The sequence below is a fragment of the Achroia grisella genome, unplaced genomic scaffold (assembly GCF_030625045.1).
Source record: "Achroia grisella isolate CSIRO2021 unplaced genomic scaffold, CSIRO_AGI_Agris_v1 utg5640, whole genome shotgun sequence".
NCBI lineage: Eukaryota > Metazoa > Arthropoda > Insecta > Lepidoptera > Pyralidae > Achroia > Achroia grisella.
In genome coordinates, this window is record NW_026712945.1 from 331,636 (window position 1) to 348,157 (window position 16,522).

Consider the following 16,522-nt stretch of genomic DNA (forward strand, 5'->3'; position numbering starts at 1 on the left):
TTAAAAAGAATGTTAAGTTAGTTAGTTCAGAGTTATGTACGTTCATACTCCGACATATACCACCGGCGCCGCAACGATTTGCAGGAGGACCATGTGGAGGTCGATCTGACATGGTATACTTCTAGTAAAGTGAAGTCATCTGTGGTACTATCTATTATGTACAAAGGAGGATAATATTACAGGTTTAATTGTTCAATATACATATATAACTATAATATGTATAGGTAATATATGTAATCAGCTTGCCGTCATAACCAGAGCTTAGCTAAATTAACCACGATTATTATCTATAGTACTGGCAACACTGTGATAACACATACATCATTGCATATATGTAATATGGATTGAAATAGCCACATGTAGGGTTGCCGACGTTAAAATATATAGTCTTGATCAAAATCTTGGTATGAAACTGTTTTACGAACTGACAATACATTAGCATATGTGTCCGCAATTAATATTATATATTATTATATATATATATATATATTAATATAGATGTTTGATATATATTAGATCAATTTGGTTTTCTAACCTTTCGTAAATTAAAATCACTTACGAACTTGTATAATAATGAAATTTTCTCATACTGAAGGCTGAAAATATTTGTAGAAAATTCCTCGTACGGTTGGCATCCCTGCCCACGTGTCGTTTATCCAGGATGATAATTAGCAAACCTCTAGATAATTCATGAATCAAGTCTAATCTAAGTATAGTATTAATCAGGCTAGAGATTTACTATTAGTATGTACATATATATAGGATTACTTCATTGCCATACGAAGATAATAAGATAATTAGAATATATACACTAAAAGTACGTATGTATGTTACATTTCCTATGCCTCTATTATATTTAAAACTATAACAGCTATTTCGGTGCATCAATTAAATAACAAATTTAATAATTCAAGTATTACAAATACACGCAATGCATTTGAAGAAATAAAAAACGTTGTAGGGTAGTCATGTCGAAAAAACTGTGATAATAATACTATCACTAAGTATAAAACAAAGTCTCTGTTACTGTCTGTCTGTCCCTATGTATGCTGAAATCTTTAAAAGTACGCAACGGATTTTGAAGCGGTTTTTTTTATTAGATAGAGTGATTAAAGAGGAAGGTTTATATATATATATATATATATATATATATATATATATAATACATACATTAAGAATTGGATAATATTAATATAATAGTAATGACATAACAGTAATAATATTGACATATAATGACTAAATAATAATATAGATATAATAATTTCTTAAAATTGTATAATATAATAATGTAATATGCTATCTGAAAGACAGAATTGTGTAATTATTTACAGAAGCATATAATATATTTTGCATGTCTTCATATAAGACGAATTGTATGGAACCATATGTACTTTATAACATCTGTGCACACCACATTTCTCGCAAAATAAAATCATTTCATTTCATTTCATTTCATTTCATGACACCCGTGCGAGGCCAGGCGAGTATTGTATAAATAACAATATCTATGTAATAAAGTAAAAATATATATTTTTAAATTATACATAAATACTACAGATATTTATATTATGAATACAAAAATTAGACAGAATAAATTAATATTTGATAATGACTTATTACTTAGAACGCATGTCTTTATTTTTATTCGAATTATATAATAAAAGTAGGTACCGTACATACCTATTTTTTTTTTACTAGCGTCCTTTTATTAAGGAGATCCGCTCGCCTCAGGGATTGGACGAAAGAATACTGCTTGTCTTCTATAGGGTAAAAAGAACATCCATTAAAGAAAGCTGTTTGACTGCACAAATACGTGAAACAGTACATACACAGATAGACTTAGTTAATCATGAAATTTTGCAGACAAATAATATGCGGTTTTGTGGATACCTCAGATATGTTTGGTATTCCATCATCAGTTATATTTTTAGACGAATTCTGTTTAAAATTGTAATTAGGTAAAAATAAATCTAACTTTGTAGATATCATTATATTCATACATGTTCATTCATTTTAGACGGCACCACAGTATTTCATAATAACCATAAACCTTCCTATTTATTTTTTAATACAGATAACAGCGCCAAGGCCATAGACGAAATAAGTTATTCTGCTTTATTCTAAACAACAACATCCAACCAAAATAAATAGTAATGCGAAGTAACAAACTTTATAAATAAATTGTGCGCCATTTAAAAGTGTCAGTGTTATGCGGCTTTGTGTTTCAGTTTAATGAACCGTGAGTTATTGTGGTCGGGCATAATTAATTGTGCACGGCGGCCATTTTGTTGTGCCTATTTTCCGCGGGAAAACGGGAAAATACTTCGCGATTTAACGCCATAATGTTCATTGGCTTTTGAATTTGAAATTTATTTAGTTTATATTTCCGAAAGGAAACGGTTTCCTCGCCATTTATTATAATGTATGTTAATTAATTTATTTTATTTATTTATTTAACTTTAATGCACACAATATAATATATAGTATAGTACATTTGGCGGACTTAACACCATGCAGTAATATAAATATAAATATGTTTAATTAATTTTGAATTACTATCACTTATTTAACATCTGATACTGCTTACTATAAAAAGAATACGCGAAAAAATATACATTCGACTCAAAACCAACATGACGGATTCTTTAGTTATAAAACGAAAACATTAGATTTTATGTATGTAATGGATAAAATTGTGAATCGGAATTATGAAAATGCGAATGTGAATTCATTACAACGATTTAGTCTTGTGTGGTTTTGTTCAGAGGAGTGGACGTAAAGATGAACTGCGCAAGGGCTCAAAGAAGAGCTGCGTACTAAATACAGTCTTTTCAAATCGCGAACAATCTTTTCATTCATAGCACTACAAAGGTAGAGAATGATTCTAGAAATAAATTTACTTATTGTATTATGTTTCAGTTACAAAATATTATTTTAAAAAAATAACAATATTCCCCGACCAATTAGCACAGCGCTATCTAGTCCCAAGCTAAGCGTAGCTAGTGTTCAGGATAGATACAGTTTTGATACATTTTTTTCTAAATACATGCATAGTAAACAATCATACCCATGAATACAAATGATTGCATCCTGTGTGGAATCGAACCCGCGACCTACGGAAAGAATCGGAAGGAAGGAGGAGAAGTAATAGAGTAACGACTGTCGGAAATGCGAATGATTTAAAATGTTCACAATAATTCCATTGTGGATTTGTCGAATTGCGTTTGCAAGAGTAATTTCTGAGCACACCTGTCCCAGTTCCCGCAGGGCATGGCCCTTGTAAATACTTCTCAATTTGGCGCAATTATAAAAACACATTTTTTTAATTATTTTTTTTGATGTTAATAAAATAGTACACTCGCCTGCGCTAACGGTTTACGCTGGAGGGACATCAGAAGAAGATGATAAGATTGAATGGAAAGGGGATTGTTAGTAATGTGGACTCATGACCCCATTACTAGCAATGTACCGTGTCAGGTCGACCTCCACGCGGTTCTCTAATGTGGTAGATAGGGGCGAAGTAGATAGTTAGTAATGTAGATTGTTAGAAACCATCGTGATAAATGCCTAGTGAATTTGTCACGATGGGCCAACTGAACTGACCTCATGCTAATCTGATCATCCTCCACTGGTGCCCCGCCAGCGTAAACCATTAGCGCACTATTCCATTATCATCCATGAAAAAAAATGTCGTAGACACTCTCAGTGATTCTTTTTTGCGTAATGTATGACATTATATAGGGCTATAATCTTACACTATATTCAATAATGTTAAGAATAGTTGAAAGAATCATTATGACGACAATACCGCGTTTAACGTAATAATTTATTTTCCAGCCGATAGCGCACCGTCCCCATATTTCTCATGGAGTTTTACGGTCCCATTGACACCCATTGAATTCGCTCCATAATTTATTTAACTTTTTTCATACTGCTCCATAAGAGGTTATTTTCTAAAACTGAATTTACTGTTGGAATCTTGAGAACACAGTGAAATGTTTTACTCTTTTCAAAAAGATTTGTTGAGTGGTAAATTTAATTACATCCAAATGAATATAAAACGGTCTAGTACATATTAAAGGGATAATTTCGCACGGGAATTGAAATGAATGCTTTTTACACGACTGCGCAAAAAGGGAATGCAATGTTTTTTAATTTTTACATCACGATACAATTGATATTTGTACTCGAGTTTAGTTGAACTTTTTTATTTTATGTGTATTTAACATCAACGCCGTTTTTAGTCTTAACTCTTGAGTGTTTTTATTGAGGTACACTTTGAACAAAGTCGTCGTACAAAGCGTGAATACCTATGTCTCATTACTCTTATTTGTTTCAGCCGTCTATAAGCAGGCCTTGTAACATGTGTATTCGGTTAAAGGGTGGCATATTTATAAGGCGGTGAAATTAAGATATCTTGCAAGATTGTCTCAATATATTTATATTACATATCTTAGTTTTACGGAAAAACGGAAACAAAAAAGGACATTGACATCGCTGTTACTCCAGCCAACTTGTGACCACGGTTGTCGAAACGTTCAGAGAGGTAAAAAATATACCTTTATTTATTAAAAATATATTCATATTAAAACCAATTTAATTATATTCACGTTAGTATATAAAAAGAGAAATAGTGACACAGAAATCATAAAACTTATGATTTCTGTTCCACTATTTCTTTTAATAAGTTTTTATTTTTGAAAGTCATATACATAATTATGTACAGTTTTTCAGTTTTTCATTTTGATCAACTTCAAACTAACGCAATCTAAATTAAAGGCTCAGTTACAAAAATGCTCAATTTTGATATAATTATTATATACATAGAATAATTATAGTTGAATAATTCTAGAGACTAAAAATAACTATCAAAAATCGATTTACAGTTGGTGAAAAGAGAACACATAAAATTTAGTTGATTGATATACATTTCTCTATCTTATTTGAAGTTGGTAAATAAATTTATTGTACAGTCAAAAACCCCAACCTTTTGGGTACATGCCCCGCAGGCTTAACATCGCATTTAGGTTGTTTTCTTCAGCCCGGGGTCCTTTTGGGTCTTTGTGTAACACGTCACAGGGTTTAGTTAATCGCTTGATGGGTCATTTATCAAGTCCTGAAATATTTCGAATTTGTGTTTAGGAAAACTATGAATATAATGTGGAAATTGATGCTTGATTATTCAATGTTAAAATATGTGTACATTAAATATTTTAGTCCTTTAGATTTTTTATCGTCTCTACGTCGTCGGCATAAATTTTAATTCCCTATTTTACCAAACCCTAATAATCTGATTTTCAATTAGGCCCACAGTCCGAACGCACAGGATTTATAATTTATAAATAAATATAAAACAGATATTATACAAATGTAAAATACTATTATATAAAAAAAATATATCACAATATTTTCTTCATTTAATTCAGGTTACTAATGGCCCATATTATAAATATCTTACAGACTAACAAACATATGTATAATATTCAAATTATTATAAATATAAATTGTCTGTGTGGTCATGGCATTGATGACGGCAATCTACCACGGTAGCGCCGATACAGCCTTTCGCCCTTCGGCGAGTAGTCCTCCTTCATGAAGGTGGTCAGCATTTTGGTGAGGACCCGGGCCACAAACGCCTTGAAACTCGCTAGTTATGACTCGATTCCAGCTTCGGTGTCCCCGGTCGCCCCACCAATCGATCCCCCGTCCAGTTCAAACGGGGATCGAAATTACGACGTCCTGAGCCGAGGTTCGAATCTCTAACGGTGCCCTCAGACTAAAGTCGTATCCGTCAGGCGGAAGTTGGCTTCCAGCCGCTCCATAAATCGTTCCCCGAGTTTAGAGTGCCATCTGCATTAAAGTCTGGTGAAGCTGTAAAGCATTAGAGTCTGAAAAATTCGATTCCAGCTGTGTCACCCAGCAATGTCAAATTACTCCTGGTCCATATGTAGTCAACAATGTACTTATACTTCGTAAATCCTATTTATATAGTGGTTCTTATTTACATGTTATATTTTGAAGAAACAACCTCAAAATAAACGTAGGTATTCTAAAGTTAAATCACATGTCATTGAAACCCCCGCGGTGTTTAGTCAACTACCCACATTAGAACAATGGACAATTACGTCTTGAGCCACCCTAACTCCCTACTCTTCTGCCAGATCAGGATGTCTTGTATAAGGCGGAGTATAGGGTTGTCAAAATAATTTAGTTCATTTTATTTATTTACATATTGACCATTTTTTGTTAGAAATTACGCATTTAAAAATAAGAGTGGCGTCTCTATAAAAAGTGGAGCCAAGAAAAGAGAACAACTATTGCAGTTGTTGAAACTGACTTAGACTTTTTGATTTATTTTGACAGCGCTTACTTTTTGTGTATATCGTATTATCATGTAATAAATATTCCATCCAAAATTATGGGATTGCTAAAATTTATTTTCATACTTTGGTTCTCGAAATATGAAACGGAATATATAAAATATTTATTGTTATATTTAATTTCACATAAATAATATTTATTACTCGTTGTACTGCTTTCGATGTTTTCTCTTTATATGTTATCCTATACAAAACATGTTTTAAAACATCGTCTTAGAAATCGATTTCATATGGTAGGTACATCGTTAGCAAAGTCAGTCAGTGGTCAGGAATTCTATTTTCAGTCTGATTTTTAAGTTACAGATCTTTTATATTTTACTAGATATGTAATACATGATTAAATCGGCAACCCTACAATGGTAGAATACATCGAGGTCTCTCATAGAAATGGTTTTGTCGGTTCAAAGCAGTCGGCTTGTAGCGTGCAGGTACGAGTATGACGTGGCGTTCTAAATGTTGAATGGAAAATAACTTTTCCATTTATACAAAGACGTATGATGTGCATAAGTAGTATGTGTCGTGGCCAGATCTTAGAAACTTATATAATAAACGTTAGACGAACTTCTTAGCATTTTATGAATTCACCGTGCGGGTACCGTGTACATCGTGTGGCAGAGAGGGAAACTCCGAGCAGTTCCCGGGACTTGTGAACCGGGTGTAGGTTTAAATGGCTCCGACCTGTTTTCCGACATACGTCAATACTCACCTCCAACGCTCGTGTTTGTCTCTCCTTGCCCAGTTAAATCTGGTAGGAGCCTATTAATGCAGCTTTAGATATACGTCCTAGTATAGAAATTACTGCAATTCTAGACAGGTAAAAATCATTTAGAATGTTGTTGAGAGACTTCGCTGGTATACCTCTCGCTTCCCACTTCGACAGCATATAATATTATCACAATATTTTGGTTGTAGGCTTTAGCAAGCATTAATAAGGTACTGCTTTATCCGACTTTGTAGAAAGTCATCTGTGTGTGTATCTCAAAAACTTGACTCTTAGTTCTCCGGAATGGACGTTACCATTCCAGAGGATTATATACTTAATGAGTGGTAAATATCATGAGTGGTAACACGAGAGTCACGTGAAGATGTGATATCCGTAGTGCTGTTCATAATATATATATAGGCGGCAGTTACCACTTACTATAATTTTGGTGTTACATTTACAAAAACAAAAATAGTAGATGTTGTATATCGTACCAAATCAAGATACTTTCAAAGCTTGTCCCTTCGTCAATAAGCCTATAATATCGTCCTAACTCTAAAGAATAGGAGGATTGTGGCGGACCCTATTTTTACGGTCTGATGACAACTAATTTTAGATAAGCAGAAAAGGTTTCCGCAAAATGTCTTAGTGAAAATAAAAAACAAAATAATGTGTTAACTTCTGTTTATGAAATGATTTTTTTTAACTTTACTAGACTTATGATATATTCAAGTTCTACTGCAATTCATTCAAATAATGGTTATAAAATCTAAATGGTAACAAACAGGTCACTTGTGTACAACGGTTACAATATTCGTAATACTCTACTATATTGTTAACTTAAAAATTAAAAACATAGTCTACCTGCAATTTACCACGCTATTTGTAGGTATGTACATGGGTGATGAAAAGACTAAGTTCCAAAAGTCAATTATTTTCATTCAGTGATTTCCATTTCGAATATGACGGCAATGACGTAGAAATAATAATTGCTCTAATTTATTTTTAGACGCACGATACATATTAAATCTGTCATATATGATCTTTCAAACCTGAACACAGTATGAACGCAAGCAGAGAAAATAATCTCGAGAATCTACAGAAACGACGTATTTTCCCTTAATAATAACAATCATTCACTTTACACATATTACATTTCTGCATGGATAATGTTATGAGCTACGGGATGTTACGTCATGTGTCATACAGAACTGTGCCGGTCCCATAATGATGTGTTGAGCTTGAGATTGTAATTTATGTGTACAGACCTTTTTTTTACATGTAGAAAATCCTCATGGAGCCCGCCCGCCCTGGCAAGCGAGTACATTGAGATCCCGACACACTAAAAACTACAATATGTTCCTCGTCCAATGCTATATACGGAGTTGCGGGATCGATGTAAATCCACAGCGACTCTGAAGGAATATATAATATATATATATATTCTTTACTGCACTTTTAAATACAGGATTTCAAAATCTTAGGTATTAGAAATTTTGTTAGCAAAGGAGGACTTACGTCTAAAAGAAATCTCTTCCAGTCAATCTAAAACAGCGTGACACAGAAAGTGGTGTGTGGTTTATATAACGGTAACGGTATACGCTGGCGGGGCACCACTGCAGGATGATACAATGAGCATGAGATCAGATTAGTTAGCCCATCGTGGTAAATTCCCCAGGAATTTATAACGATGGTTTCTAGTCTGTTGGTATTACTAGTAATGGAGTTATTAGTCGACATACTAATAATCCCCTTTCCCTCTAGTGTGTGATGTATGGGTCACTGAAGTGCAAAAAATAATTGTATGAGAAGACTAAAATAAAATAACGAATTAAAACATTATCTGACAATATAATACCGGCTTGAGTAAGGAGTTACGACAACTCGGCAATAACGTAATTGTAGCAAACAAGGAACTGTGTCAAACCGCGACTCCAACTTGCCTACTAGCGGAGAAAGACGCGTACCTACCTACTTGTACATCGCACAACACATCAAACGAGACTTACTTTACATAGATGCATATAACATATTTCAGTTGTATTTTTTTTATTTACCGAGAATGGCAAACAAGCAAGTGGTAACGATCGCCTATATAGTTATTTTACGATAACAGGCAAGTGGTAACTATCGCCTATATAGTTATTTTACAACAACAGGCAAGTGGTAACTATTGCCTATATAGTTATTTTACAACAACAAGTAAGTGGTAACTATCGCCTATATAGTTATTTTACAACAACAGGCAAGTGGTAACTATTGCCTATATAGTTAATTTACAACAACAAACAAGTGGTAACTATCGCCTATATAGTTATTTTACAACAACAAGCAAGTGGTAACTATCGTCTATATAGTTATTTTACAACAACAAGCAAGTGGTAACTATCGCCTATATAGTTATTTTACAACAACAGGCAAGTGGTAACTATCGCCTATATAGTTATTTTACAACAACAAACAAGTGGTAACTATCGGCTATATATATGTAGGTATTTTTAAACTTTCTTTATTATGGTAATCAAATTTCTTCTATAATAATGCATTATTTACGAAGGTATTTTTATAAATATGATATTAATACTTATCCAAGTAAACACTTTATTTGTTACAAGTATTTAATTTCAAATAAATTTGTCCTTTGATTTCATCTAAAATCGATTTGCATAGGAAAAACATAAAAAACTGTTGAACTAAGGATCTTGTAACATAAATAATTGGCTGTTGGTTGGCTGTTGGCTGTTGGCTGTTGACTTTTGGCTGTTGGCATTTGGTTGTTGGCTGTCAACCGTTGGCTGTTGGCAGGATGGTTGAAAATTGCCATATCCATTCACGTATAATTGTTTGAAATATTCAAAGATCCGTGCCAGTGGTGGCATTAATTAACTGCAACGTGTTTCCACCATGTTCTGTTCTTACACGACCGACCTACACAAATACATATTACGTATATTGGGAACTCGACACTAGTTTATACATCTGTGGTTGTTTGTATTGTGGTATCTGACAGTTACATCCTAATAATAGTGGAACCAAAGTGAGTTTGTTTGCATGTAATTATTCTTTCACGAATTATAAAAAAATGTACCTTCAGGAATTAACTAAATTATCCCAAATATAATATGCTTAACAGTTTTATCGGACTTTGCACAAAGTCATATGGGTATCGATACGAAAAAAAGCATGACTTTTAGATCTCTAGACCACTCCAGTCCTTACTGTACCATTACAGAAAGCCAAGATCTAAATAGAAATTTATAAAACATGAAAAATCTCTAAAAATTCACAACAAATTATAGTTCTAATTAATGTAAACGTAAAAAATTCTTAAAGTACAAGTGAGTTACCAAACTCACAAATAAGCCAGGCCCGAAGCTCGGCAACTTGTAAAAATTTCAATGCCCTCATAAAAACGCCATGAATATTCTTAAAAACAAAATGGCGGCGAGGTATAATTCATGCTGATTAATACTTGAGGATTGTAGGTTCGTTAAAATTAATGGTATTCAAGAAGTTGCCTCGTCTCGCCGCAAACTTTATAATTTATTAGCAAACAATGCCGAAAACTGAATAATAACTCATGAAATAAGAAGATAATGTTACATCATGCACCTGTTTTGTTTCAGTTGACTTAATCTGTCTAAAAATATATGATAATAAAAAAATATGGGATAAACACACGCCATCTAGTCACAAACTAAGAACTTGTTACATGGTTATCTAAATATATACAACTCAAAGGTGACTGACATAGTGATCTATCAACGCACAGCCCAAACCACTGGACGGATCGGGCTGAAATTTGGCATTCAGGTAGATGTTATGACGTAAGCATCAGCTAAGAAAGGATTTTGATTAATTCTACCCCCAAGGGGATAAAAGTTTATATGAAACTTCGTCAATTTTAAACGGATCTGGATGAGACTTTGCTTGCATAAAGCTTCTATGACGTAGCCATCCCCTAAGAAAGGATTTTTATAAATTCCACCCTTAAAGGGATAAATTAACGCGAGTGAAGCCGCGAGTAAAACTAGTTAAACATTTGATAGAAACGGACGAATGTCCTCCAACGTGTGTTTTTCCAGAATGTTTTGCCACGCACAACCACATTGTGGAATCACCTTCCAGTATTCCTATTTCGGAACAGATACGATATTGAAATCTTCAAGGAAAGAGTTTATTCTTTGTTATAAGACTGGCAACGCACTTGCCATTCCCCTGGTGTTAGGAGTGCTTTTGGGAGGCGGTAATCACTTACCATCAGGTGACCCGCAGCTTGTCCCCTATGCTATAAAAAAAGATTATAATCTATGTTAGTAATGATTGTATATAATTAATTACCTTTAATCTATCTATATAAAATGAAACTATAATAATAATAATAATAATCTCAGGACAATTCACTCAGCGCCATCTAGACCCAAGTTAAGCTAGATAAAGCTTCTGTTATGGGCACTAGATAACTGATACAAATACATAGATAATTTATTTTCGTAGATACATACATATTATACATAGAAACTACCCAGACCGATACAAACAATCATACTCATGAAAAAGTTTGTGCCGTGCGAGGAATCGAACCCGCGACCATCGGACGTGAAGCGGTGTGCTAGACCGCTAGACCACCGAGGCCGCCATAATAATATAATGAAATAACTTTTCAACTAAAAAGTTCCTTTACGCTAAATCGCCGGTTGCAACTGGTAGAATATTTTTTCAACAGATAAAGATCTACTTATTTCAACCAGATAACGTGAAATATATAAAAAGTATACAAAAAAACGGTACATTACTATTATATATAGCTGTGTACTTCAGAAAACAACAATATAAGTTGTACAAATGAGCATTTAACGCGTATAACTTGAGCCGTTACTCATACAAGTTGGCTGATTTACCTCGTTCCAGAGCTATAAATCTAACAAAACGTTTCGTTAACGTTATTGTGCAATAACTGCTATTTCAAACAGTTGTAAGTCTCGTTAGTTATTGGTCGAGCTGAAGCCATTGTTCGCACCTCTAAATTAATTATTTACAACCTGTTCTATATAATCATGTATAATACCTGTATGATCATACCTATCTGATTAAGTGATAAGCGTTTTGTATGTTTTTAACAGTTTTCAAAATTTACCAAAATAACCAATAAACAAAAACGTTAGTGACGTAGGAATTTATATTTATTATGTGGTAAATTAAGCACATCTTATCGGCAAGAAAAATACTCATCAAAATCATTTAATATAAATAATAATAGTAATTTATTTCAGACAACATGATCCATTTTGTTAGTAACAGCTATGACTAAAAACCTATAAATAAAAAAAATTAAGGTGGCAATATTTTAATTTAATATGTGGCAAATTAAGCAACTACTGAAGGTATCGGTGGTCTGGTGGTTTAGCACAACGCTTTACTTCCGATGGTCGAGGGTTCAATTCCTCGTACGGTGTAAACATTTGTATTCATGAATATGATTGGTTGTATCGGTAACTTAAATATTTTTTTGTAGTATTATATAATATTATGTTATCTGTGGTAGTATTTACAAAAAAAAGTGTCTATGTATGTATATGACTTATCTTATTAGATACCCACAACAATCTATGCTTACCGTGGGACTAGATGGCGTTGTGTTAATTATTCAGGGTTTTTTATTTATTTCATTGTCTTATCGGCAGTAAAATAATAAAAAATCAGACATATTGACGAGAATAACCTGTAGATAACCTGCAGGCGTCCTATTGAGAACCTTTTGACTATATAAAAGCAATTGAAAGAAAATACCTCACATAAAAAGACTAACACAGATTTCTCTAACAAATTGGATTTATCACGCATCGCGCCGAAATGGTAAATAAACTCGAGGTAGGGTCGCTGATTCGATTCCCGGGTGAGCGCGCGTGATCCGAATCTGATCATACACACCGTGGTACATTGTGTGTGTCATTATGTCACATTCTTGTCACGTTATTCGCGATGTGTGACGCGAATTGGGTGAACGTCAAGAGACGTAATTAATATTTGAATTGGAGGTGACAATGCGTGTATTTCCAAATGATCTAGCATTAATACAGGTATTGTAGTCTACTGAAATTGTTAATATGAAGTTCACGTAGTTCTTGTGATATTTCATAATTTCACGACATCTATAATAATAATAATTACACATACACACACGCGCCCATACAAACACACTGCACTTACTTGATTTCGGCCCGTAAGTGTGGTATACGCCACAAAGCGAAAAAAAATCGGCAAAAATATAGAACTGTTACAAATGCTAAATATAAAAAAGAAGTATATACTTTATCCATAAATTATTACAATTCAAAATACAACAACGATAGCATTTAACTTCAAAATTGACTAATATAAACGCGAAAGTTTGTGAGTATGGATGAATGGATGTTTGTTACATTTTCAGGTAAAAACTATTGATCTTTATCTGTGGTTTAACAGAGACAAAACATCAAAATTCATGTTTTGGCTCAGTTGAACCACAGATAACATAATATTACATAGTTAAACAGAAAGTTTTGAGTAAATGAATTTAAAACTAGTAATTAGTAATTAGACCGCAAGACCACGAGGTCGTCAAATATGTGTATGTATGTATATATGTATGTATATATTCCATAATTATATGTGTAGACCTATTCGAAATATGCAATTCATCACTTTTCACTATATATACATTATTATTACACCTCGACCAGACTCAAGTCATAGTTGTAGTAACCTCTTCCCTTTGTCAAATGTTGTATGTTTATACATATTTATATGAATTTGTTTATAACTAGTGGTTATTTATCTATCTAAACTTAAAATTTTTCATGCCAAACAATTCACTGAGTTACTATCCTTTTACATCACCACACACATATAAAGAAAGAGGTAGGGAAGTTCATATATGTATATATATTCTATACATATAATAAAACAGTAGAGATCGAATTTCTGTACATAGAAAAAAAAAAACTAAAAACCGAGAGTCAGAGTAGATCTAGTATTATTTTTTATATACTTTGCTTTTTTTGTAATTTATATTGTCTTGTAAAATGCTTATATATATTCGTTATATATTAAAAACCACTATTTCTGTAAGTTATTTATTTAAATAAGTTTACTGCACGACATACATAAGAAAAAAGTACATATGGCGGACTTAACACCTAATTTTCTACCAGTGTGCAGATGCAGTGCAGTTGTGCAGAGATAAGTTGTTGGCGGTGTAAATAATATTATAATATTTTTATAAAACATACACAAATAAAGATATACATATGAATATGCATAAATATCCCTACAAGTATATATAAATACATATACATACAAAAATATACCATACATACAAATACATATCTAATAATCTGACAATGACATAGTGATTACAGTCGATTATCGTCATAGTAACATCATAATTGAATGTACTTTGTGTATATATGTGTATGTATGTATTTATGTATGTATATATATTATAATTATATGTGTGGACCTATTCGAAATATGTAATTCATCACTTATTACTATATACATATTATTATTACACGTCGACCAGACTCAAGTCTAATCACTCCTCTCGATCCTAAGGTTGTTTAGAAAAAATTGCTCTCCAGCAATAAGGCCGTCCATTGTTACCTCTTCCCTTTGTCAAATGTTGTATGTTTATACATATTTATATATTAATAGTGTATATAAATGTTTGTTTATATTCTGTGGGGAAGAAGGGGAACAATAAATAATTTTCATTTAATTTTTCTTTTCTGTCGATGTAAATAAACTAAATATCCATCTATCTAAACTTAAAATTATTATCAAAAGTACATTTATATCCAATATACGTTTTAAAAGATTAACAATATTGGCTATATATGGAATCTCGTGTGTGGATCTTACAATGACATCGAGAGCAGATCCCTCGAGAAATTATACTGTGAGCTTTCCAGGCCAGTGTATTGTTGGAGAATGGCTCTCCTCTATTATCTACAAAATTTCACATGCAATACGGAAACTTGTAATTTTGTCGATATATTGAGTTCTTCACTAGTCATACCGTATATAGGTACAGTATCTATGAGAGTAATAGGAGAGGTTAAAGAGTAATCGTCTATCGTGGTATGGGCATGTAATGCGTAGGAATGAAGATCATATCTTAAGGACGGTGTTACATATGAATGTGGATGGTTATAAAGGTAGAGGAAGACCGAAAAAGAGATGGGTGGACTGTGTGAAAGATGATATGGTGAGTAAATAACAGGATGACTGCGAACAGAGATGAATGGAAGAGAAAAACATATTACGACGACCACAAATAAATGGGATAAGAAAGAAGCAGATGATGATCTATTAGAGTATTACCCAATATCTTGATTGGTCGGCAATGCGCATGTGACACCTCTGGCGTTTCAGGTATTCATAGGCTAGGGTAACCATTTACTATCAAATGGGCCGTATGCTTGTTTGCCACCTACATACGTGGTATAAAAAAAATATTACCTTAACTGTGAAAATGGCTACCGAAGGAAACCGTAGTGTTGCCATATTTAATTGGTGACTTCAACAAATATATGAAGAATTATTCTAGTAAAAAAAAGGTTATACTTATTTTTATTGTACTTTATTTCATTTATACATTATTTCTTTACATTTATACATTATTTCATTTTACATTTATACATTATTTGTTTTGTGGCAGTGTATAACAAAATATCTAGTAGAAGAGATTTTACTAATGATGATGTCTTTTTCACGGGATGCTACTTCTGGAAAAATCAACAAAATAATAATGGAAAAAATTCTAGAAAAAGGTAATGATTTTATTTACACTGAGAGTGAAAGAGTGAAGAAAATCCTTAATAGCAAAGTATCTGAAGAGAAGAAAAAAGAACTTGGAATTGGAACTAATGTATTACAAATTTTCCAACTACTATCTAGTAAGCATGGTAATGTGATCGGAGGAAATGATGAACTGTGATAGTTATATTAATAATAGTTACTAGATAGTTACTGTCTATTATGTTATTAATTAGTTTACATCCAATTTTGTGTGCTTTAGATACTTTAGATACTTCAACATTTCAAGAAGTATGTTACTGTAACTGAATATATAATGATAATAATTAATATTATTATTATATATTCAGTTATACTAAAAGTTACAGATATAATCCTCAATGTACTTATCAACATTAACGTTCCTGTAAACACATACGTAACCTATTTTTCATCGGTTAAAAGACTCGATCTCACACAATTTATGCGTAACAAAAAGCTATTTACTTGCAAACAGGGTATAAACCAAAGTATAACGGCATTTATAGGCAGTCTACGTGACTTTTCGGTAATGAATATTTAAAATGTTAGGGCTATATGTTTTAGGCTTGCTGGATAAATGTAAAACTTTTATTTCGTAGTCGGTAACAATGATTGAGTT